This window comes from Monodelphis domestica, chromosome 1 (assembly GCF_027887165.1).
Source record: "Monodelphis domestica isolate mMonDom1 chromosome 1, mMonDom1.pri, whole genome shotgun sequence".
Classification (NCBI taxonomy): Eukaryota; Metazoa; Chordata; class Mammalia; order Didelphimorphia; family Didelphidae; genus Monodelphis; species Monodelphis domestica.
This window is the reverse complement of record NC_077227.1, coordinates 482,257,345-482,283,236: the sequence shown is the minus strand read 5'-3', so window position 1 is coordinate 482,283,236 and position 25,892 is coordinate 482,257,345. Positions and strand designations below refer to the sequence as shown.

General features: G+C 37.0%; 1 protein-coding gene and 2 long non-coding RNA genes across 5 annotated transcripts in view; 1 reads left to right on the top strand and 2 right to left on the bottom strand.

Annotated features, from left to right (window-relative positions):
- Positions 1 to 3,279: 3,279 nt before the first annotated feature.
- Positions 3,280 to 24,930, bottom strand: LOC103095124 (uncharacterized). Its single transcript, XR_001626185.2, has 2 exons — positions 24,471 to 24,930; positions 3,280 to 3,500 (listed from the first exon to the last, which is right to left on the bottom strand). It is a non-coding gene; the product is annotated as an uncharacterized LOC103095124 (long non-coding RNA).
- LOC107650603 (uncharacterized) lies at positions 18,620 to 23,722 on the bottom strand. The gene is made up of 2 exons (XR_001626186.2): positions 23,583 to 23,722; positions 18,620 to 21,909 (listed from the first exon to the last, which is right to left on the bottom strand). It is a non-coding gene; the product is annotated as an uncharacterized LOC107650603 (long non-coding RNA).
- Positions 23,738 to 25,892, top strand: part of ARFGAP1 (ADP ribosylation factor GTPase activating protein 1) — a 32,747-nt gene continuing 30,592 nt past the window's right edge. The window contains exon 1 of one of the 3 annotated variants that reach the window (XM_001368036.4): positions 23,738 to 24,316. The gene's annotated coding sequence lies outside the window, so the exon portion shown is untranslated. The remainder of the gene's footprint in view (positions 24,317 to 25,892) is intronic. The other 2 variants (XM_007475567.3, XM_016427821.2) reach the window with 2 other exon arrangements.

The window sequence follows — 25,892 nt, the reverse complement described above, 5'->3', positions numbered from 1 at the left end:
TCCAGTGTCTAAAAGAGAATCATAATAGGTGTTACCCACCTTTAAGGTAACATGGGGTTCATTAGTATGGGGGGGCAGTGGATAGGGACAATGGGTAGTAGGACATCAGGGTCCAGAAAATCAAAGGTTGTATCCTCTGATTCCTGTGTCTCCCCCCCTCCCCACACACACCTTCATTGTACTTGGGAAGTTCCTTGGGCACCCCCCCGAAGGGTACAGCCCTGAGGGGCATTAGCACCCCGAGTATTTTTTGGATAAGTATCACTTAAGTTATATTGTTGTGGAGTCATTTGGTTTGAGTTATTTTCCCAATATGTATTCCTATAGTTATCATTCCTAAAGTTGTGGTTTCCATTATCATTATTATAGTTATTTCTATAATGATCACTTCTGTAGTTGTTATTAAACTGTGTATTCCTTCTGATAATCTTGAGTAAAGTTCTACACTCTATCATTTTGTGGCCCTTCTCACAGAATTGGCAGGTAATGGATCGATAATTAGATTCCTGGAGAGGGGCAAGTGTCATTGGTTGATTATCATGCCTACTTTCTGTTTTAGCCATCTTATCTTTTAAACATCTCAATTCTTTATTTCCTCTATGACATCATTATTTTCTTTCTCCTTTTCTTTGTTTCCCTTTGAAACATATAGAGCTATTTTCCACAATTCTTCAAGGTCCATCTCTGGCCATTTTGGGCAATGTGTTCTAAAATAATCCCTAATCACTTTGTGAGAGTTATTGACAAAGAGCTTTCTAACTTGTCTTAATGCAATTTTCTTTAGATAGTTCAAAATCCAGGTATCTACCCCCAAACTCGACTATTCTGTCCATGAATCTGGAGGGTGTCTCTTCCTCATTTTGCTTAATCTTTTCAAATTCTGTCCACTCATCTGTACTGTCTGCACATTCTTTCATTGCTGTTAGGATGACCTCTCTACAACGGTATAGTTGTAAAAGATCCTCAGAAGCATTATAGTCCCATTTGGGATCCTGAGATGGCCAATGTGCTGCATTGCACCCCTGGGTTTTGTTGACATAAGCAATTATTTTATTTTTCTCACATTTAGTTAAAATAGCCTGTAGCAAGTTTTCAACGTCTTTGTAAGATGGGTTATACTGAAAAAAATATGTCATCTTTTTTGTTTCTAGAAAGGGATCTTGTTCATATGTGGGGATATTTCATGTAAATTCATTTATTTCTTGGGGAGTTAATGGTATATTGTGCCTTAAAGTCACCACATCCCCGTTCCATCCTATTTCAGGTACTTCTCTTAGAGGAAACAGGCCTCTAATTGAATTTGGTACCTGTGGGTCAGTTTGACTAAGATGAGTTTCTTTAGAAAGATGAGATTTCCTTCGGGCTGGAACCTGGTTTTGTGTAGGAGGAGAAACATGAGAAATTGGGATTGCAGGGAGTGGGTCTTGGGGATTAAGTTCAGCCAAAATTTGCAGACCATGAGAGAACAAGTCTGTTAACTGAGCTATAGGGAATGTGTTTTCCATCTCTATTTCGGGGAAGGAAATTTCCTCATTTAGAGGTTCAGAAACAGGTCTGTCATGTCCAGACCTATTTCTGGTGGGGTGGATGTTTGCCAATTGATCCTGTAAGAAACATTTTAGATCATCTAGTTGGAGTTGTATGTTCTCTTGCATTTTAGCCTCAAATTTTTAAATATTTTCTTGTGTTTTATATTGCATGTTTTTTTATGTTTTCCCATATTTTAGCTTCAGATTCTTGCATCATTTCTTGTATTTTAGCTTCATAATTTTGTGTGTTTTTCTGAATTTCAGCTTTAAATAATTTTTTATGTTAGCATCTCTAAACACAGTACTGAAGCATACAAAAATGACATTACCTAATAATATAAAAAATTGAAGGTATGCTGAATTCCTCAATGTCCCTAATTCTTCAACTGCCATATAAATGTTGAAGAATGTAATATTAATTTATATATGTATATATATACATACATATATATATATATGTATGTATATATATATATAAATTATTTTCCTAGCGGGCTTCACAAAACATGTGGGGAGCAGGGCAAGGCCAAAAACTCTCTTTAGATCCCCTTAACTCCTAATTAAGAGCAATATGGGCAGTTGTTCCCTAAGGGAAAGGGGATTTGTAGCTAAACAGCTTTCTCAGTCCTGCCACTTTGAATTTAAAAAAAAAAAGGAAAAACAGCTGTATTCTATCTAATTTAAGGAGAGAGGGAAAAAATTCCAAATTTACTTACCTCTACAGCTGATCAAAATAAGCTATTAAAAGCTGAACTTAGTCACAGTAGAGAAAAGATTTAGAAAAGTTAAGAAGATTGAGGGTATTTCATCACAACTGATGTGGTCAGCCAAAATTGTAAAGATAATTTTAGTGTTGTGACTTAAAATCTAAATTTAACTGGTCGCCAGGGAAAATCCCAAATAATAAAATACCCAAGTCATCTGGAAATTCATGGTGATTTAATTGATATAGTGGAAAGAGATTAAGAAGAAGGAAGAAAGAAAGGGAGTAGGATTTCTCCCGCCTGGCTAGTGCCAGAAGGAAGACCAGAGGCTCTAGAAAATAAGGAGGAAGGAATCAGCCTGAACTCCAAAAGGGCTCAGCCAAAATGCCGGAACCTGAATCAGCCCAAGGGCAAACTCACCGTCAAACCCGCCAAACCTGGACAAATAGCTGCCACCACGCCAAGATGTCGGAACGCTTAGCACGCTGCCAGCCAGAGTCGCCTCTCCAGGGAAAAGGGAGTGAGAGGAAGTGACGTGCATTATATAGAAGGTTTTACACCACTTTGCTGTGCCTCATCTGTACCAATGATAGCTTAGCTTGACTTAGGACAGCCCAGGGGTCTGTCTGCTGTTTCTGATTTGTCATTTGCTTGCACATGCCTATATAATGTGGGTGTGCACATTCCTGGGTGCTAGACCAAGCAAGATGGAGAGAATCTAAAAATCACAGTCCTCTGATTTTACATCTGGTCTCTTTCAAATATGTCATATTGCTATTGAAGCTCGTTCAATCTAGCTATTAAGATAAGCATCAGAAATAAAAGCAGATACCCCTCTCATAATACACATTAATCATTAGCTCATCAATTAATCAGCAAGCAACTATTAAAAGCCTACTATATCCCAGGTGCTGCCAGGCTAAGCTTTTGCTGTCAAGGATAAAGAAACCTCAAATGTCTTGGATAATGACTGTGAGATGAGATGCACTAAATGACACCTCAGGTTTGTAGTTTTTGACATACATGGCAAATTAATCTCAGTCCAGTTGTCTTTGTGATTTTCCATTTATTCCCCAACTAGGGTAGATACAGATAATTCTCTTTTTTTCTCTTCTCTTCTTTTCTCTTCTTTTCCCTTCCCTCCTTGACTTGTCTCTTTTCATTTCTCCTTTTTTCTATCCTTTCATCTTTTCCATCTTCTCTTTCCTTTATCCTCTCTGTCTCTCCTCAAATCTTCTTATTCTCTTTGCAACACTCCACAACAAATCTAGAGTATATGGTGACAGTTAGTGATAATAGGGGCCTGATACTTGGATAGAAATACTGCTGTATCAAGTTCACAAAAACAAAGTTATATTTACTTATCTATTTTCTAAAGCAAGCAATGCCAAAAAAGGAACAAATAAAAGGAGGAAAAAGTAAGAGTAGCTGTGGGTGTGATAATAAAAGAAGCAACCTGTTTTATGGGAAGAGAACTGAGTTGGGAGTTAGAGGACTAGAAACTGGAGTTCTAGTAATGGCTCTGTTGCTACTCACTATATGACTTTTAGTCACAGAGTCAGTTAATATTTTAGAATCTTCAAAGTTGCTTTAGATATATTATCTCATTCAAAGCTCATCTCAAGTTTAACTTTGAATGAGATCTTTCCTGAGTTTTCTCCAATTGTTAATCTTTTTCCTATTCCACAAATTAATAGGATGTATTTTGTATATATTTTGAATGGAGGTAGCAATGCAGAGTAGTTAAAAAGCCAGCTTCAGTCAGGAAGATCTGGGATTCTGATACTTGTATTACACTGGGCAAGTTACACTTAAGTTTTCAGTATCCCCAGGGAGCTTTCAAGGACCATAAATTGCAAAGGATGTGTCCATTTTCATTGAGAGAGAGTTTCTTCATCTGGGTGTTCTCTATGCCAATCAAATCATCAGTCCAATGTCTATATATACTTAGAAGTAGCAGTGTTGACTCCCTGCTAGAATGAAAAGTTCCAGATAGCAGGGGTTTTTTAACTTTTTATCTCCAGTATCTAACACAATGTTTAAAACATAGTAGGCATGTAAAAAGGCAATGTGAGGTAGATATGGCAAAAGATGTTATCTCTATTTTATAGAAAAGCAAATTGAGGTACAGAGGTACATTTACTTGTCCAAGGTCAAGAAGATAATAAATGATCTACCCTTTGATCCAGCCATAGCACTGCTGGGTCTGTACCCCAAAGAGATAATGGACAAAAAGACTTGTACAAGAATATTCATAGCTGCGCTCTTTGTGGTGGCCAAAAACTGGAAAACGAGGGGATGCCTATCAATTGGGGAATGGCTGAGCAAATTGTGGTATATGTTGGTGATGGAATACTATTGTGCTAAAAGGAATAATAAAGTGGAGGAGTTCCATGGAGACTGGAACAACCTCCAGGAAGTGATGCAGAGCGAGAGGAGCAGAACCAGGAGAACACTGTACACAGAGACTAATACACTGTGGTATAATCGAACATAATGGACTTCTCCATTAGTGGCGGTGTAATGTCCCTGAACAATTTGCAGGGATCTAGGAGAAAAAAACACTATTCATAAGCAAAGGATAAACTATGGGAGTGGAAACACCGAGGAAAAGCAACTGCCTGAATACAGCGGTTGAGGGGACATGACAGAGGAGAGACTCTAAATGAACACTCTAATGCAAATATTATCAACATAGCAATGGGTTCAAATCAAGAAAACATGTAATGCCCAGTGGATTTATGCGTCGGCTATGGGGGGTGGGGGGAGGAAAAGAAAATGATCTATGTCTTTAATGAATAATGCTTGGAAATGATCAAATAAAATAAAAAAAAAAAGATAATAAATGGCTGGACTAAGATGAGAAGCCAATTTGTAGACCTGGTGCCTAGAATTCTCCAAGGTACGTAACAGGGCCTACTTCACAGATTAAACTTCCTTTTTCACTAGGACTTACATATGGTATAGTCAGAACCAAATGTAAATGGCACAATGTAGTGGTATTAACAATGTACTTGGAAATTTTCCACCCACAAATATCTTTCCACCTCTAGTCACAGTGCCCCAAATCCGGCCATTAGAATTTCACTCATCACTTTGAAAACTTTTCTACCTTTCTTAGCCTTCTATTAAAATGCAAATGCTCCTCCTGGCTGAAGGAAAGACAACATAAGGTCTTATGATTCATTATCACTTTGAAGGAGTTTCAATCACATAATTTGAGAATATCAAATTTATAAAGGCCCTTAGATGTAACCTAATCCAATCTTCCATGCATGAACATATAGCAGTCTTGATAGGTGATCACCAAATTGACTCTACTTAAATATTTTTTGTGAGAGGGATTATATTATCATACATCTGGAACTGGAAAGGATCTTAGAGGCTATCCTAACAATTTTAAAGATGATAAAACCAAGACTCAGAGAAGTTTGGCAAATACTAAGCTCCCTTATAAGACAATCTGCTCCATTAGTTATCAGTCAACAGAAAGCAAGATGGGTAAATGAATGTAGGAAATAAGTAGAGAGACTAGGGGACCAAGAAGGAAGAAAGACAGAGTCTACCCACTTCATCATTTGCTCAGGCCTCAAAGGCAGAGATATGAATATTCAAGGAAGGAACCAAGCATAATGGTTATAGTAGCCCAGATATGCTGATATACTCAGAGGAATAATATTAATATCCCTTTATTGTGGGTGATCAAATAATTAAATATTCTACTGTGAGGGGAAGGAGGGAAGCCAGTGGAAGGCACACCCAGCCCAAGATTTATTCATGTATATAATTATACTCATCACAAAAGGGGAAACAAAATCCTACATGTGTACTATCTCACCTGACCCCATGCCCTGGTGAAATAAAAAGCAGGGATTCACAGGTAGGTAGGGCAGATGCCTTCTATGATTGTGGTTTGCCTCAGAAGAGGTGAGAGATGGAACCCTCATAACAATGTTAGGGTATCTACCACCCAAACACAGCTGCTTCTCATTTAGGAAAACAAAAGAGGAGAATGTTGTCCACTAATCTGACTTTGAACTGATGATTCCCCTTATTCAGTCAAATGCCCCTGACTTACTTTTGCTAATTGTACTACCTCAATACATGGATATACTCTTTTCCCTCTGGCCCTTCCTAAAATTAGCCTGTCTATCTAGTCCTTGATGGCATTTGTTATGTTAAGAAGAATATGCTTGTATTCTGAGTATTCAGGCTATATTATTATTGGCCTCCCTTTCCCATCTATTGACTCCCTCCTCCCCTCTTTGTCTCCATCCCGACCCCCCATCTCTTCCAGAAACAGGGACCCTTGGAAGCTTCACACTTTTGTCTCACTCAGCCATTTCCAAACTATATCAATTTCTCTTCTGCCATCCTTCTCACATCAGAAACTTGGACTCTCTCTATATATATAACTCTGAATTTTAGTCGGTAAGCTTTCTCTTTGTCTTGCCCAGAATCAGGCCTCCACTTCACTTCTTAGTCATTACCAAACCACTCTGAAATCTATACCCATCTAGCTTCTCTTTTTGCATTATTTCCCTTCATTAGATTAAAATATGAGGTCTGTAAGAGCAGAAATTGTCTTGCTTGTTTGTATTTGCATGCCTAGTACTTAGCACAATGCTGAGTACATAGTAAATGCTTAATATGTGTTTCATTGAATGATAATTCATTCAGAAGAAACAGGAAACAGAATTGTAGAGGCAAAGAATAATCAGTGTATAGGTTCATAAATGAAAATTGAAGGGCAAGAGAAAGATTTCTTTAAAAAGTGTAGTAGTAGGGGGGCAGCTATGTAGCTCAGTGGATTGAGAGTCAGGCCTAGAGACAGGAGGCCCTAGGTTCAAATCTGGCCTCAGACACTTCCTAGCTGTGTGACCCTAGGCAAATCGCTTAACCCCCCATTACCTAGCCCTTACCATTCTTCTGCCTTGTTAATAATACATAGTATTGATTCTAAGGCAAAAGGTAAGGGTTTAAAAAAAAAGTGTAGCAGAAATGGTAAACAACATCAGAGAAGTTCTCTAGGTTGAATCAGGGTCCTGGGCCAAAGTTAATAAATAATAGTAAATAAATATTTATTAAGCACCCCCTATGTGCCAGGCTCTACACTAAGCATTGGGGGTAAAAAAAGAAAAAAGATAATCCCTCATCTAGTGGGGAAGACAAAACACAAAAAGAAGCTGAAAAGCAGTGGTCAGAGATGGAGAGAAGGGACTCAGCATTAGGGCATTGTGAAAAAGGCAGTCAGAAAAGTCCTAAGGTAGTGTAGCCAAGTGACAAAAAAGAAATCTGAGATGAAGCCTATCCTTAAATGGAGGTTTGGAGTTCACGGTCCCTCCCTCCAATCACAGAGGCATAATCATGACATGAAGAACCTAAGGATCTTACCCAATGATGAGATTACCCAATAATAAACTTCCTATAGCATCATGAAGAAGTCAAATTAAAAGTAATAGATTATCAAGGGCAGAGGCAAGGTAACTCAATTCCCTAAGTAACTTTCTATTTAAGTATCTATAAATCTTAGTACCTTTGTAACTAAGTACCCAAGTATTAAATACCTAATTACCCAAGTGTTGTGTACATAAGTACCTAAATGCCAAAGTACTTAATTATCTAAGGACAGAAGTACTTAAGTGACAAAGTAGCTAATTACCTGTGGACTCAAATACCTAAATGCTCATCTACTTAATTACCTAATTAACTGATTACCTAAATACCTAAATGTTGCTGTCATTTACCTAAGTGACTAGGTACCTAAGTACTTAAATTGCCCAAGTGCCCAAGTACATAAATACCTATATGCCTAAAGGTCTAAGCGCCTAAGTAAATAATTGCCTAATTACCTAAGTACCTAATTACCATTCCTAAAGACCTATATATTTAGACTAGTTCAAACCAATTCAACTGCCTCAATCAGGTTATATTTAGTTCAAAGGCACCTAAAAAGAACACCTAATTACCTATGTACCTAATTACTTAAGAACTTAAGTGGCTAAGTACATAATTACCTAAGTACTTCATTACTCAGAGGTAATTAGCATATCTAAGTATCTATATTTAATTCAGTTCAAATGAAACTGGTTTAAACCTGTACAATCCAGTTCTGATTCAAATATATTTAATGCAGTTTTATACAGTCTGTACAGGGTTCAATATAGTTTAAAGGTAGTACCTAAATATCTAAATGCTTAATTACCTAAGTACTTAAAGCCCTAAGTACTTAATTGCCTGGTTAGCTAATGTAAGATAATTTTAGTGTTTTGACTTAAATCTAAATGATTGATTGCTAGGGAAAATTCCCAAATAATAAAATACCCAAGTCAGCTGGGGATTATGGAGATTTTAATTAATATAGAGTGAAGGAATTAAGGAGAGAGAGAGAGAGAGAGAGAGAGAGAGAGAGAGAGAGAGAGAGAGAGAGAGAGAGAGAGAGAGAGAGAGAGAGAATTAATTTAAACTGCTCTGGCTAAGGCTGAGCCAGGAAGTAGTTAAAGGCCTTGGCCAAAGTGGCCTACCCTGAGCCTAGGGGTAAGGGAGTCAGTCTTATCACTCACCACGAGACCATCTCCAAGCTGGGTTCCAGTCCTCTATTGAACTCAATCTCCTGAACTGAGTTCAGAATAATCCTGAACTGACTTTTAGCCTCCTTTTAAAGAGAATTTTCTCTTATGTCACCTCCCCTAAATTTTTATATCTACCAATCACAGTAGATGCTTTTTTCCAGGAATGCCCATTCTTAGTTCTCACCACTCTTTAGTTCTCACCTTCTCTGGTTAGATTATATCTTCTGAGATACTTCACACTTCCTTGTTCAGCTTGCCTTTTGTGAGTTACTTGACCTTTTTGTGATTAATTTAACCTTTACAGGTACTTAACACCTTTTTGTATTAGATCTAAAAATAGACCTAGCTTAAGGTTCTAGCTTCACTATAAGATATGAGTTAAGTACCTTCATTGTTCAATCAGGAGTTTATAACTTTATCTTTCCCTAAAGTATATCTAATTAGGGTGGAGTTATTTCCAAGTTCACACTAAGGACCTAAGAACTTAATGTCTAAGTACATAATTACCTAGTTACCATACTAATTACAAAGTAATAATTAGTATAAGTGCCTGTATTCAAAGCAGTTCAAACCAGATGCTTTTAAATGTTATAACCAGAACAATCTGGCTCTAAACAATACAAACTGGTTAAATCAGGTTTAAAATTTAAAGGTATTATCTAAATGCCAAGTGTTCAAGTACTTATATATACCTAATTACCTAAGAACTCAAGTCAATAACCTAATTGCCCAAGGATTTAAGTCCTTAATCACTTAATTACCAAAGGACCTAAGTATTTCAATACCTAATTTTCTAAGGACTTAAGTACTTCATTACCTAAGAACTTTATTATCTAACTGCCTAGTGACCTAAGTATTTAATTACATAAGTGCCCAGGTACTTATATAACTAATTACCTACATGCCTAAAGACCAAGATACTCATCACCTAATTACCTAAAGACCTAAGTACTTGTCTAATTACCTAAGGACCTTAGTACTTAATTACCTAGGGACCTAATTACTAAGTAATTATTTTTAAGTCCTAATTATCACAAATGCCTATATTCAATGTAGTTCACACCAATCCAGTACTATTTCATTCCAGTTCAAACCAGTTTAATCTGGTTTAAATTAATTAGATGGTCTCTAAATATTTTCAAAATACCTAAATAATATCTAAATACCTAATTACCAAGCACATATGTGCCTAAGTACCAAGGACAAAAATACTAAATTATCTACTTACCTAAGTACCTAATTACCTATGGACTTTAAATACATATTCAAGTTCCCATATTTAATTATACCTAATTACCATACTGAAGTGTATATATTTAATCTAGTTCAAACCCTCTGGTTCAAACTAGCTAAATCCAGTTTATAAACAATTTAATACAGAATAAAATGGTATAATTCAAAGGTTTCTAAATAATACCTAATTATCTTAGTATCTGTCTACCTAAGTACTAAATGCCTAAAGACCTAATTTATCTACAGACCTAGTTGCCCTATTTCATGCCTATATTCAAACCAAATTGATTCAATGTAGTTCAACTGGTTCAAATCACTTCAAAGGTTCCTAGTAGACACCTATGCCCCTATATGCCTAAGTACTTATGTACCTGTTGGGTCATAACAATCAAGAAGTAAAAACTATCTCAAATAAAGAAGTTTGTTGTCACATGAGGTAGCCAGAATGTATACATGTTGCTGAATACATGCATGCAGGTAGCATGCCAGAGACTACAAAACAACTCTGGTTTCTTCTCTTTACCCGATATTGTTGCCCATTGACATAATAGTGATACAAGTCTTTTTTTTATCTTGAAGACATACTATTTTCAAGAACATCCAGAGATCTCCTGTCATATAATCCTACAGTTTATTAGCAACTCTGTTGCCTCCTCTTTTTGCTTGCAACCTTGTGGGTTGACAAAATTATTTTCCTCTATTATTGCATTCAGTTATATTTGTACACAAAATTTAGCCCCTTAATTACCCCTTTTGAGACTATTAGTAGTCTCACACTTTTCTCACTATTCCCAAAGTGGTTCCAGTCTGAGCAAAAATGATATTCCTCTTGCAGAATAGATAAGTTCATAACACATGCCCAAAATTAAACAAGCAAAATTAATTGCTTATGACAACACAGACATCCAATTTAGTTGTAGTTTTAGAGGTATCAAGTCTTTTAGCAGTGTCTATGATATGTTCCTTCATATGTCTGATCAATGCAAATGTGCATGTCCTCTTCTACCATTCCCCAGTTTGGCTGCCCCCAGGAAGGACCTAACTCCAATCAGGATACCCCAGCTCTCACTTCTCTATCAACCATCATTCATATTCTAGGGCATTTATGGGGATTCTGTAGTTAATACTCCTAAAGTCTGTTAATGATAAGAATTAATATACTTTAGAAAAACCTGACTTTTTAGTAATCTAATCAGATTGAGCTTCCAGTAATTAGTTCATTTGGTGAAAGTTCAGACCTTATGGAGCTAACCTTATAAATGAGAGTTGTAGGAAAAACATCAAAGTAGGCTACCCAATAAGGTACTTTATACTTGCATCCCATTATTGCAACTCAGAGGTGCTGGAACATTGCAACAACAAGATTCGTTATATAAATATATTTTTATATGAAAGGAAGGAGGGATATGATTGTAGCAACATCAAACCTGTTCCTCCAGGCTTAAGCCTAAGAGAATGGAATGACTTAGCACTAGTATAGCATGATAAATCATCCTTTGATTTCAGATAAGTCAGACAACTTTTTGGAACAGACAATTTTACATCAAAGTTCCACATTATTCACAGACTAGCATGGCCAGATTCAGGATTAACCAGGAGGGAAGTGTTCCTGTTCAAAAAGGAAACAATGCAATGAAGAAACTGAGTCAAGGGTTCTGTCATTACCTTAAAGGTCCCCCTTTCAACTTTTTCAAGAACAAACATCTGCTTGTAGCAGGTTTCAGATCATAATCCCTTTCAGCAGCCTATGGGATTTCCCTTAAAAAGTGGATTACTAATTGATAATTCAGAAAAAAATACATGAATTCAAAACTCAGAACAATATCAAGTTACAGCTGCAAGAAATTTTACCTCAAAGAGCAAGTTTCACTGATCACAACTTCGGCCTAAGTTATAGGAATGACTACTTCTCTCATGTTGCTTAATAATAGCTAGTTAACAATAAAAAGTTTGCCAGGTCTTTCAGAAAGAAATTTACTCAGAATTATTTATTTTCTCTTTTTTAGTTTAAACTCATGCTAGTATAAAAGTCAATTATTATAATTTTTTTAAAATATTATTTTTTGTAGTTCTGTATAGATGGTGAATATATGAAAGTTCACAAAACCTGGGAGGCAGGGGTGGGGAGAGACACAGAAAACTGGATAAGAATTACTGGTTGCTTACTATAAATCTTCAGATGAACAGATATCCATTTCTTAAGGTATTATATATTAACTTCCTTAGGCAAAAATTAGTTTTTAATATTAGAATCTATTAAGAGTAAGTTGGCTCAAAGTATAACTTCAATATATATTCTGCTTGGTGTGGTTTCATAATTTTCAAAATCACAAATCAATCCCAATTCCACAGCAAATCAATTCATTATTTTACAATATTATTCTTTCACAGGGCTGACAGAATTTTATGACCTTGTACAAGTAGAAAATCCAAAGGAACCTGTCAAGTTTACAGATAATTTTTTTTAAACCCTTACCTTCCGTCTTGGAGTCAATGCTGTGTATTGGCTTCAAGGCAGAAGAGTGGTAAGGCCTAGGCAATGAGGGTCAAGTGACTTGCCCAGGGTCACGCAGCTAGGAAGTGCCTGAGGCCAGATTTGAACCTAGGACCTCCCAACTCTAGGCCTGACTCTCAATCCGCTGAGCTTCCCAGCTGCCCCCTTACAGATAATTATTTTAAAAGATTAAAAAAAATTTTTTTCACATAGTAATTATTCTTCCTTTAAAAAAAAATGTATCCAATTAAATATTTGATAGGTTTTCTAATAGTTAAAAAGGTCACCAAATTGTAATAATGAAAATGAAATTATGAGTCTTAGTAGCTTTAACAATTTAGTTTAATCAAAGTAGAGATAGTAAAGAGAGGGATATGTAGGAAAGAGGTAGTGAGCAGTTTAGCTAAATACCCTTATGAATTTCAGGTTCCAATTTCCAGTCAGAAGTCTGCGAGAGTCTCTTCAGCAAGAATCCCCAGAGTAAGCATCTCCCTTCAGCAAGAGTCACTAGCACAGTAGTGTCTCCAGCAAGAGTGTAACTAAAGCAAGATTATGTGTTCATCCTTCTGAAAACACCATTATAAACTGTTTTCTCCACCCACTAGCTCTCCCAAATCACATCTCAGGAACCAATCATAGTTCCTTAATTTGCCTGGCACCACCCAGAAGAGCAATGCCTGTGGGATCAATTTCCTGTCTCTTTGGTTTCAACTTCCTTTTACTGTGGGCTTGTGTATCCTTGTACATCTCAAAGGACCTCCAGGTCTCTGATTGATTAAATTAAAAGGGAGGGGAATTCCAAGTCCCTTGCTGATTAAATTAAAACAGAGGGAGGTGAATTCCAGTCTCACAGTTTTAACATTGTAACAATAGTCTTTAATAATAATTTCAGAACATCCATATCAAAAGAGTAGTTGATTTTCTAATGATATAATGGCATCATTTTCTTAACAGCATTTCTAATACAATAGTTCCCCAAAATTCATCATACAAGAAAATCTAGAAACATAATAACAAAATTATGAAAAAAATTTATTTCCAGACAAATTATATCAATGCAATTGAATGAATTTCCAAATTATCTTACACATGAAAAAAGCACTTTAGGAATAGACTCGGGGTAAGTGACCTCAGCAACATAGTCTAAGACAAACCCAAAGATCCCAGCTTTTGGGACAAAAATCCACTATTTCATAAAAACTGCTGGGAAAATTGGAGGACAGTGTGGGAAAGATTAGGTTTAGATCAACACCTCACACCCTACACCAAGATAAATTCAAAATGGGTGAATGACCTGAACATAAAGAAGGAAACTATAAGATAATTAGGCAAACACAGAATAGTATACATGTCAGACCTTTGGGAAGGAAAAGATTTTAAAACCAAGCAAGACTTAGAGTCACAAAATGCAAAATAAATAATTTGGACTACATCAAATTAAAAAGTTTTTGTACAAACAAAACCAATGTAACTAAAATCAGAAGGAAAGCAACAAATTGGGAAGCAATCTTCGTAGAAATCTCTGACAAAGGTTTAATTACTCAAATTTACAAAGAGCTAAATCAATTGTACAAAAAATCAAGCCATTCTCCAATTGATAAATGGGCAAGGGACATGAACAGGCAGTTCTCAGCCAAAGAAATCAAAACTATTAATAAGCACATGAAAAAGTGCTCTACATCTCTTATAATCAGAGAGATGCAAATCAAAACAACTCTGAGGTATCACCTCACACCTAGCAGATTGGCTAACATGACAGCAAAGGAAAGCAATGGATGCTGGAGGGGATGTGGCAAAGTAGGGACACTAATTCATTGTTGGTGGAGCTGTGAATTGATCCAACCATTCTGGAGGGCAATTTGGAACTATGCCCAAAGGGCGATAAAAGACTGTCTGCCCTTTGATCCAGCCATAGCACTGCTGGGTTTGTACCCCAAAGAGATAATAAGGAAAAAGACTTGTACAAGAATATTCATAGCTGCGCTCTTTGTGGTGGCCAAAACTTGGAAAATGAGGGGATGCCCTTCAATTGGGGAATGGCTGAACAAATTGTGGTATATGTTGGTGATGGAATACTATTGTGCTAAAAGGAATAATAAAGTGGAGGAATTCCATGGAGACTGGAACAACCTCCAGGAAGTGATTTAGAGAGAAAGGAGCAGAACCAGGAAAAAACATTGTACACAGAGACTGACACACTGTGGTACAATCGAAGGTAATGGACTTCTCCATTAGTGTCAATGCAATGTCCCTGAACAATCTGCAGGGATCTAGGAGAAAAAACACTATCCACAAGCAGAGGACAAACTGTGGAAGTAAAAACACCGAGGAAAACCAACTGCTAGACTACAGGGGTTGAGAGGATATGACTGAGGAGAGACTCTAAATGAACACTCTGGTGCAAACACCAACAACATGGAAATGGGTTCAAATCAAGAACACTTGTGATACCCAGTGGAATCGCGTGTGGGCTATGGGATAGGTGGGGGGGTGGGAGGGAGAAAATGATCTTTGTCTCCAATGAATAATGCTCAGAAATGACCAAATAAAATGTTTAAAAAATAAATTAATTTTTTAAAAAAGCACTTTATTCATCTTATCCAGTTTGGCATTCTATATTGATTGCATTCAAGACCAGTAGAATTTTTATCTAATTATATTTCTCATAAAATGTATTTTTTCAATTTACATTACCTTAATAAATAAACATTTATTTAATAAATAAAAAACTTTGCTTAATGCCAAATATTAAGTGTATTTTCCATTAAGGCTTGATTTACTTATAAAGTGTCAAACATCACAATCATCCTAATGGAAGAAAATATCTCATGAGACTAGAATAAATTCAATCATATTTAAATCTATATTTACAAATAATATCATACAGAATCTCAATTTCCCCAAGGGTCATTTGATATAAGCACTTCAAATTATAGGTCCTGCTATTCAGTTAGTCTACTATCAAAGATTTTAAATGGCAGTCTTATATTCTCCCCATCTTTTAGGGTCCATGAGAGTTTTCTAAAACATGGAAATTGTAAACATAACCTAAATATTCCTAACGAAAGAACTAAAACATATCCTTCTAAAGATATTTTTAAAATTTTGGTATGTTGTGCTCAAGTAATTCCATTTTGAAAATTTATTACTATAATTTTCATTTGAAAAATGTAGTGACAGAATATCATCTATTTCAAAGTGCTAACTGGCTTTTCTCCAAAGAGTATCTCATGCCCTTCTTATGTTAATGGGATTAAAAATTTTCCTTAAGACTCTCTTTTCAAAACTCCAGGCCTTTTACTTTTTAAAGCCTTTCTCTATTCACATTGTCAGTGAAAACAGACTATAATTTTCTTTTACTTTCCATTCTCCCCTCATTTCTACATGCTTAATTAAACCTTTTCTCTTCCTTTAAAAAAAATTTCTTCCAATGGATTTTGATTAAAGTCCTTCAAAACAATTTGATTTTCTTATCATATTCTGATGTCACCATTTTTACTTCTATTTTCTTAATACCATCTTATTTTTATTTCCAAATAATTTCCTATACTAACTATGTAAGACATTTTTACTCCTTTCAATTTTTCCTTTGCAAATTTAGCACAGATTTCTATTACACAGTACAAATTAATTGAAATATTTTTGTATTCTTAAGAGCCTACAAATGCTTGGTCTATTCCATTTTATAGGTAACTTTGCTTCTTGTTTACCTAACAGTTAAGTTCTGTTATATTATTCACAAAAGAAAATATAGTGGTAACATAACACATTCTCCCAAATTAAATTTTACTTATTTTCAAATGAATTCCTAATTTAAATAATTCTTTCTCATTTCATGGTCAATAAAGAGTTAATAATAGATGATCCTACTAATGCACTGTTGGTGGAGTTGTGAACTGATCCAACCATTCTGGAGGGCAATCTGGAACTATACCTAAAGGGATATAAAACTTTGATCCAATAATGCCACTACTGAGTTTATATCCCAAAGAGATAATAAAAAAAGGGAAAGGACTTACTCTTACAAAAATATTTATAGGCACTCTATTTTTTGTGGCAAAGAATTGGAAATTGAAGGGATGTCCATCAATTGGGGAATGGCTGAACAAATTGTGGTACATGTTGGTGATGGAATACTATTGTGCTAAAAGAAATAAGCAAGATGATTTCAGAAAAAAACTGGGAAGATCTGTAAGAACTGATGCAAAGTGAAATAAGCAGAACTGGGAGGACATTATACACAATAACAGTAATATTGGATAATTCCCTGTGAAAACTTGGCTACTTCCTGCAATACAATTATCTGGGACAATCTTGATATGATGGGGAATGCTATCTACCTCCCATACAAAGAACTATTGGAATAATTTTTCAATTTTAGACTTTGCTGATAATACTTTTAAAATAGTTTCAGCTCCTTTTTTTTTAAGTCAGTGAAATTTCTTCCTCTGGTTTCACTAAAATATTGTCTCTAAACTAAAACACTCTCCAGGGAAAGAGTAATTTAAAAATATCCAAATGGTATTCCCATGTAACTTTCACAAAATTTATTCTCTTAGAAAATTTCTATAATGTACTATCCCCAAATTTACAAAGCTATTTTAGCATTTATAAAAAAAAAAACATTTAAACCATAATTTGGAAACTCACAATAGAGCATTTACATTTCAGTTACAAATTTAATATTTCATTAGTTTAATTTGCCATAAATTCCTGAAGATTGGGAAAAGATTTCCTTTCCTCTTATCTGTGTCTGTCTCTAACTTGGCTAGAATTAAAATTTCAGAGGAACTTTATCTTTTGGAATGTTTTGAGAGTTCTTAAGAAAAGTTTTCACTCTATACATGCCTTTTTCTTTGGATGATCAGGTCATATGAAAAATTTAGCTTAGATTTACCAAGACATAAAACAACAATCATATACTTAAAAGGACACAAATAAAACAGTTAATATTTCATGTTCCTGAAACATATCAGATTGGTCAAGCTGTTAATCATCTCCTCTAGAGGAGTCCCAAAAGATACCTTTGACTATCCAGAAACCCTATGTGCATGTGAAAATCAGCCCAAATACCTTTAATACAAAATTTAGTTCACTTAATTCCCTTTCCAGGGATAGCAGATCAGGAGCAAATGTGGGAAGACTTTTTAGATAGAAACTTCAAGACCTCTTAACCTGCTTAGTAGCTGCCATTTTCCCACATGATGGCTCTGCCTCAAGTCCATAAGGGTAATCCCCTTCTTGTCACCCTTGTCACTATGATTGTTGTATCATGAAAACCAAGAGGCAGAAACTATTTCAACTTAAGTTTTTTAATCGTCACATGCCATAGCCAGAATTATACATGTAAGCTGAATATATACATGCAGAAGCACACCAGAGAGAGTACACAATTTCCCTAATTGTGCCCCAATTTTTATACCCTTGAACAACAACTCTGGTTTCTTCACTTTACCAAACATTGTTCCCCATTTGACATATTGACAAAAGTCCTGTTTCTTATCCCAAAGACTTTTTTTTCACAAATATTCAGAAGTCCCATCTTGCAGTCCTATAGTTTATCAGCAACTCTATTGCCTCGTTTTTGTTTTGCAACCTTTTGGGTTTGCAAGAATTACTTCCCTTTATTATATTCTTTTGATATAGTCATGCACAAAATTTAACTCATCAATATGCAATTATATTATCAAAGGTTTCCTCCACCTCAGTTTTATGGTTCCTACCCCATCCATTTTGAATGGGAGAGTACAGAATCAAAAGTCATATAGTCACCCTATACTTAAAGAAAAACCCCTTCTGCAACATACCTGAATGAAAAAGAATTTATTAAGCACTTACTATGTGTCAGACACTGCTGCTAATTGTGCTGGTAATAAAATATACAAAAAACAAGATGGTCTGACCTTAAGGAGATTACAATATAATAAGACAATACATATCGAAGAGAGGTATCAAAGGAGGGGTGTTGTGGTCAGAGGGTCAATATATTGACATGTTCTTTCAAGGTATATTAGTTTTAATTTGATTACTGTTCTCAGAGTTAGATTTGGAAAGAGGTAGGGTCAGGGGAAGAGTATGGCATGAAGATTGCCATGAAACAGTATGGTGGATGTGTCCAGGCTATATGGGGCGAATGCTCACCAGACACAAAGTTAGGATTCTGGAGTGAGAACAGAAGTGCTAGACTGTGCCAAAAAAAAGGGGGGGGGGCTGTATCACAGGAAAATGATGGTCTGAAGATCGCCAGGCAGTAAGGTTGAAGACATCCAATCTTTCAAGCAGAATGCTTTTAGAAAAACTTGGGTAAGACATGAACTGATACAAAGTGAAAAGAGAATCAGAAGAACACTGTATATAGCAATATTGTACAATGATCAACTATGAATGTCTTAGCTATTCTAACAATACAATGATCTTTGTTTCTTCTCTTTGTTCTTAGTCTCAGAGGACTGATGACATCATGAGGTGATAGTCTTGTCTAATAAAATTGGAACTCATAAGCCTCACTCTCTTCCAGAGTCATTGAAGCCCAGTGGCAAGATAAAAATCAGGATGACTGTCAATGGCCTGGGATGCAGTAAATGACCTTGGCAACTTCAATATCTGACCAAACTTTAAGCAGTCCATAGCATACACCTTCATAGCTATTAGAATGAAGTTCTCATCTGCCCATTCCTCCAAGGGAAGTCTTTACATGCTTGGGGTAGATATTCTCCTATCTCATTCATGAGTTTGAGGCCTATAGATTACCCTAAACTTGATTCAAGACAATTTTGAAGAATTTAGGATGAAAAATGTGATCTACCTCTAGAGAAATAATTGATGATTGAATGCAGATTGAAAAGGACTTAAAAAAGTTTTTTGTTCATTTGTTTTTGTTCTGTTTTCTTTTGCTATATGGCTAATGAATATATTTTGAATGACTGCTAATGATTATTCTATATCAAATTGTCTTCTCAAGGAGAGGAGTGAGAATTTGGAGTTGCTTTTACATGTAATTGGGGAAAAATTATATATACATATATAAATTTCCAAAACAAAAACAAAAAGACATCCAGTCTTTGTTTAAAAAGACCAGCAAGGGGGAACTCATCACTTCCTCAAACAGTTCATTCCACTTTTGGATAGCTCTACTTGTTAGGAAATTTTCCATTATATCACGTCAAATTTGTTTCTACAACTTCCAATCATTGTTCCTTGTTCTGCCCTCTGAGGCTAAACAGAAAAATTCTAATGATCCTCAAAGGTGTGATAACCTTTCAAGTACTTAAGAGACAGTTTTCATCTCTTCACTGTGATCATTTCTCTAGGCTAAATGTCCCCAGCTTCCTTCAACCAAGCTCCATGTGATATAAACCAGAGTATTTTCACTAATTTGTGTTCCTCTTTGGACATTCTCTAATTTATTCCTGTTGGGCCCAGAACTGAACACTCCAGATGGAGTCTAACCAAAACTTGAAGAGTTGAAAAGTCAGAAGGACCTTTATAACCCTGTATTTGTGCCTCACATAATTCATCCCAAGATCATATTAGCTTTTTTGGCTGCTACATCACACCATTGACTCATATTGAGCTTGCAGCCCACTGTATCTTTCCAAAAGATGCCTCATTATTCTAAATCTGTAGATGTTTTCTTAGGCAAAGTGTTATCTAACCATGCCTCCTCCATCTTGTACTCATGAGGATTTTTTTAAAAACTGAGATTATCAAATTATTAGTTTAATTTCATTACATTTATTCTTAATTTCAGCAATACCAGCTATATTTTCCCATTCTACTCTAAGGTCATTATACTATTGTAGCTGATAATGGACAATGTGAGTGTATATATAAAATATTGAGATCAGGAACCTATTGAACTTTCTACCTTCTCTGTATAATCTTTCATTATTCCCCCCATTGCCACCAGTTATATCATTTTGAGTAGACTGTCAAACCATATTTGGAGTGCTGGGTATTGAGTCTCAAAAAATCAACTTCTTATCATAGGTGTCCTAAAAGAAATGTAAGCAAAATTACAACTGAAAGATCTTTACATCAAAATCTCAGCACTTGCATATAAAAACAATACTAAACACTACCACAAGAGAGCATGTATCTGGAAAAGGAATGAAAAATCCAATGAATCTCTCTCTCCTCCCTTCCTTCTTCCTCCTCTTCCCCTCCCTTCTTGACTACCATGAGAGTTAATGCAACAAAGAAGAAAAAGCACAAAGTCACATTCAAAGAAGAGAATTCTCTCATCTTTCTGCCTATCCATGAAAAATTTCACTCACAAAAAACAAACCCCAAATTAATTAAAAGAACAGGTCTTGTAAAAGCCTCTTCTTAAATGTCACCAGTAATGCTGCATAGTGTATTGGATAGGGATTTAGCCTGGAGTTCAGGAGACCTGGCTTTAATTTTCACTTCTGATATATACTGCAAATGTATGACTGGGCAATTCATTTAAATTAACAATACCCTAGGCAACTCCCTAGGACTATAGATGATAGAACAATGATGTATCTACATTGATAGGATGTCCTTACTGGGACTTCCCTACACTACTGAAATGAAAGGGCTCAATAAGAAAATACAAAATACTAACCCAGAACTTACTATAATGATGATTGAAAGCTACTTACTTATCAGTATCTTCATGCTTTTCACCACCTAAGTCCTAAAACAGTCAACTCCTCTGTTTTATCACTATTATTGACTACAGTGCTAATATTGCTAATACCTTCATAACATATCTTTTTATTATAGTTGTTGGTGACTTCTCAATCTCCTCTCCTAAATTGAATGCTTTTTTTTTTTAAAGCTGGACCAATGTATTATTTACCCCTTCTCTCGATCTCCTCCCCCATTCCAGCAGAGAGCTGGGAACAGTAGCTGTATAGGTGCTCATTATTTGCTGAATCAAGTTGAACATAGCTTATACTGTACCTATATAATCAAATGGCTCTGGGGAAAACAGGAAGAATAATTGACTCAAAATTAAATGGTATTTTAAGCTTTCCTATGTGTTATTCTAACACTAACTTTGAAAAGTAATAGTGTAAGTATTGTTATATTCACTTTACAGGTGGGGAAACTAAGGCTCAAATACGTAAAATGCCTTGCCCAAAATAACAAAAGTAGTAAACATCAGAACCAGTATTCAAATCAAGTTTCTCTTGATACCAGGTATAGTACTCTTTCCATTACATTACACTGATATTCCTGAAAAATGAAACCATTCCAAGTTCATTTATTCATGTTTTTCCCCCCTCTGTTTAAAGATGCTCAAAGATAGGACAGAAGATTCTTTAGTACTGGGACAGACTTGAGTGAAGCCATTCCTGAGAGTCTAGTGGGCTCCATTCAATTGTAGTGGTGTCCTGGCTCTGCTTCTATAGGAAAAAAAGAAATACTGTACTTTCCATAGCTAGTAGGCAGACACTTGGTGCAATGGAAAGAATGTGAGCTTGAAGTAAGGAAACATGGATTCAGGCAATGTTCCTAACTTCAAAACACCCCTTCATATATGTTCCTTTCTCTTTCTTCATGGCCATCATGCAAGCTTAGATCTTTATCACCTCATACCTGAAATCTGATATGTATCTATCTTTAACATCTATGTAGAATATGCATTGGAGGCTGAGGAACAGAGAAACTGATGTGGAAACTATTGTAAATATTCCAGATGATGGGGGCTTAAACCAGCATGGTTTGTATTTCATATAATGTGTAATTATATATATCATATCTGATTTTGTACTATAATAATTCATATTATATATTAGTTTGATGTCTGTGTGGAGTATGGATTGGAGAATAACATCTTTATGTCCGTCTGTGTACATATATCCCAAAATGTAGGTCTGGCAATGTTCCTCCTTTGTTCAGAAAGCTCCAGTGACTCTGTATAGAAGATCAAATATAAATTCCTGTTTGGCATTTAAAACCCTTCCCAACCTTGCTGTAGCTTGTCTGTCTAGCCTCATTACACATTATCCTTCACAGACTGTTTGATCTAAATACTCAATTTCCATTTTCCAAACTTTTGAAAAAGCTGTGCCCTTTTTCCCCCATGCCTGAAATGCCTTCCCTCCCCATACCATTTTAGAATTCCTAGGTTCTTTTAAGACCAAATCATGTCATCTGAAACTGTATTTACTGTGTATATAATGTGGGCCGAAGTGTCCCACAAACCCTATCAAGTAGCCATATACAATTAAAAGAACATAGAAACAATAACTAGTTGATTAGATTGGGGCTACCTTTCAGGTAAAACAAATGAGTTGCTTAGATTCATACTTATGAGAAAACTCTTCACATCAGTCTTTAGACATAACCTAGGTGTTGGTTGGGATCTCTGAACAGCAAGGTTCAAACAATGCTCAATTTCCACAATTACTGCTTTCCTTTGGAGTCTGTGAAGAATCGGGCAAAATTGACTTAAAGTTGCCTCGGGATATTCAACCTATCATTAGTATGTCATTTACATTGAGTGAGCCATGAATAAAGCCAGGAAGGCCAAAACGGACCATTGGGTAAAGTTACATAAGTTCCATGGAAATACAGGGCAACAACTGCCCAAACAAAAGACCCTTTCCTTAGTAACTAAGCAAGATAAAAAGCATTCTGGAAAATCTCTGAGCCTTTCCACTGCCAGTCCTTTCCATTGCCATGGCCTTTTTCATTACTAAGCCTTTCCATCACCACAGTCACTCCATCACCAGGGTCATTCCACTGCTTTCCCCCCTTCCCCTCTTTCAATAAATTTTGCTCCCTGGCCACAGAGATTGCCTGAGTCATTAATTCTTTGGATAAGACCCCAGCCTCGCTCCCACCCCTCCCTCACACCGAAAATACTTATATGTAAACACGTTCAACCTTGATTAAATACAAACACTTTGTGGGCAGGGACAATCACATTTTTGTCTTTAATCCCAGTGCCTACCCTGGTGCTTGGCACAGAGTAAGGACTAAATACCTATTTGCTCCTTGTTTGTTTTATTGATTGAATGAGATGATGTTTGTATAAACAGAAGACAAACTTTCTGGGCTCCAAATTCCTCACCTTTATAATGTTAATAATTATACAGGTCCCATTTGATGCTGATCTCGTCTTCCTGACTCCAGGTCCCGTTCTCTCTCCCCCCCTACGCCACCTAGCGGCCCTCCGTCCACCGTGTACCCTTCTTTTGACCCCGTGACGAGAAGTTTACTTAGATGCCCTCCAATGTCCCTTTGATCTCACGTTCCCCTTTGAGGTATGGGGATAAGGAGACGTGGAAGTAGGGAGAGAGGGAGGGAGAAGCCTCCCCTTTCCATGGCAACTACGTGGCATGCGTGGAGGGGCGTGACGGCATCACGCCTTAGGACCCCAACGGGGTAAACGCGGAAGTGCAGTCCTTCACCCACCCTTCCTCCTTCCCCTTCTTCTCCCCCACTTCCTCCTCTTCCTTTTCCTCCCCTCCTTTTTCTTCTCCTTTTCCTCCTCCCCCTACTTTTCTTTCCTTCTCCTCCCCCTTCTTCCTCTCTTTCCTTCCTCCCTTTCTCCCGCCCTCCCTTCAAGAGCCTGCCCACAATGCCTTGCAAAATGCAACGTAGCCGGAAGATGGCGGCGGCGGCGGCGGCGGCGGCGGCGGCGGCGGCGGCGGCGGAGGTGGTGTAGATGTGAGGACCACGGCCACCTAGGCTCCTCCAGTGACTCTTCGCCTTCATTGGCCCCGGCGGCAGCGGAGGCTTCGACCCTCTCCTGCCCCATCCCTCATTCCGGCCGAGCCCTCCTACCGCCTTCGATTTCTCCAGGTAACCCCACCGCAACCATGAGTTGCCCCTTCCCTGGCCTCAGGGCGGCCCCCAGCCTTGGACATCACCCTTCCTCTAAGTTCCCGAGCGCAGGCCTCGTCCCAGGCGTGCTGGGCCTGACTTAGATCTTTTCACTCAGTTGGAAGGAACCTACCTGTCCGGAGCCCGGTTTCTTATTCGCAGGCTAAGACGCTCCCCACCCCCACTCCCCGAATCCCTATCCGCCTGTCGAGTCCTTGTCTCTGGGACTTCATTCTCCTTCTTACCCCCTATGAGCGGTTGATCTCCTTCCTCTAACTATAATTCCAACAGTCTTGCTGCCCAAGACACCCCCCCCCCCCCAACACACACACACAGACACATCATTCCCGTTCTGGTCCCAAACCGTTTCCTCCTTGCACTCGTGGCTCTTCCTGTTTCGATCCTTGAATTCTGACTCCCCCCTCCCCCTGGGCTGGTCTAGCGGTAGTAGGTAGAGTGTTGAATTTGGAGTTATGCTACCCCCGTATTCAAATTTCAAAGCAGTCAGTTGCTGGCTCTGTCAACCTTGGCAAAATCATTTATCGGCTTTGAACCTCAGTTTCTTCAGCTGTAAAATGGGAGGGGGACGTAGTCCTTACCTTCCCACTTGTTTTTAATAAATGTCAATTGTTTTCATTATTAGGATGTCCTAAAGCTTCTCAGCCTTCTTGCTTCCCCCTTCTGGGCTTCAGCAGTATGGCTAGTATACCTATTTTATTCCATTTCTTCTAACATCTTCTCTTAGGCCAAATTGGACCCATTGCTTTATTCTTTCCGGGCCCTTGTTCTGAAATATACTTACTTTTTTTGTTGTTGTTCAGTCTTGCTCTACTCTTAGTAACCCCATTTGGGGTTTTCTTGGCAAAGATACTGGAGTGGTTTGCCATCTCCTTCCCATTTTACAGATGAGGAAACTGAGGCAAAGAGGATTAAGTAACTTTCCTAGGAACACACAGTTAGGTAAAGGGTCAGAGGCCAGATTTAAATTTAGATATTTTTGAATTCAGGCCTGGCACAGTATCCACTTTGCCACCTAGCTGCCCCTACTTCCTTTTTACTCATTTTATCTCCTATTCTCTCCACCTCCTTTCAAGCCTTGGGATCCTTCTTCTGGGCACTAAATCATTAAGAATTGAAGTCATCTATCACAGTGGAACAAAAGCTGACTTTTGCTTGATATTAAAGTAAATACAACTTTTCCTTGGCATACTTTGCCCCTCATAAGGGGAAAATTAAGCAACTTTTGCATTGATACCTAAACTGAAGCTTGGCTTTTTTCTACATTTTATTTTGTTTAGTTTTCATTGGATGAAGGTTAAAATAGAAAAGAAAACTGTCAAATAAAATCTGCCCAGGTATTACCTGAAACATCTTTCCCTCAAAAGTCAATAAACATTTATCAGACTTCTACTATGTGTCATGATCTGTGCTAAGTACTGGAGATACAAAAAAAAAAGTAGTAGTAAAGAAGTAAAAAGTTTAAAAAAGTAGTAAAAAGGAGAGGCTGCCCTAAAGGAGTTTTTACAGCTTAATGGGGGCAGACAGAACCCCAAAG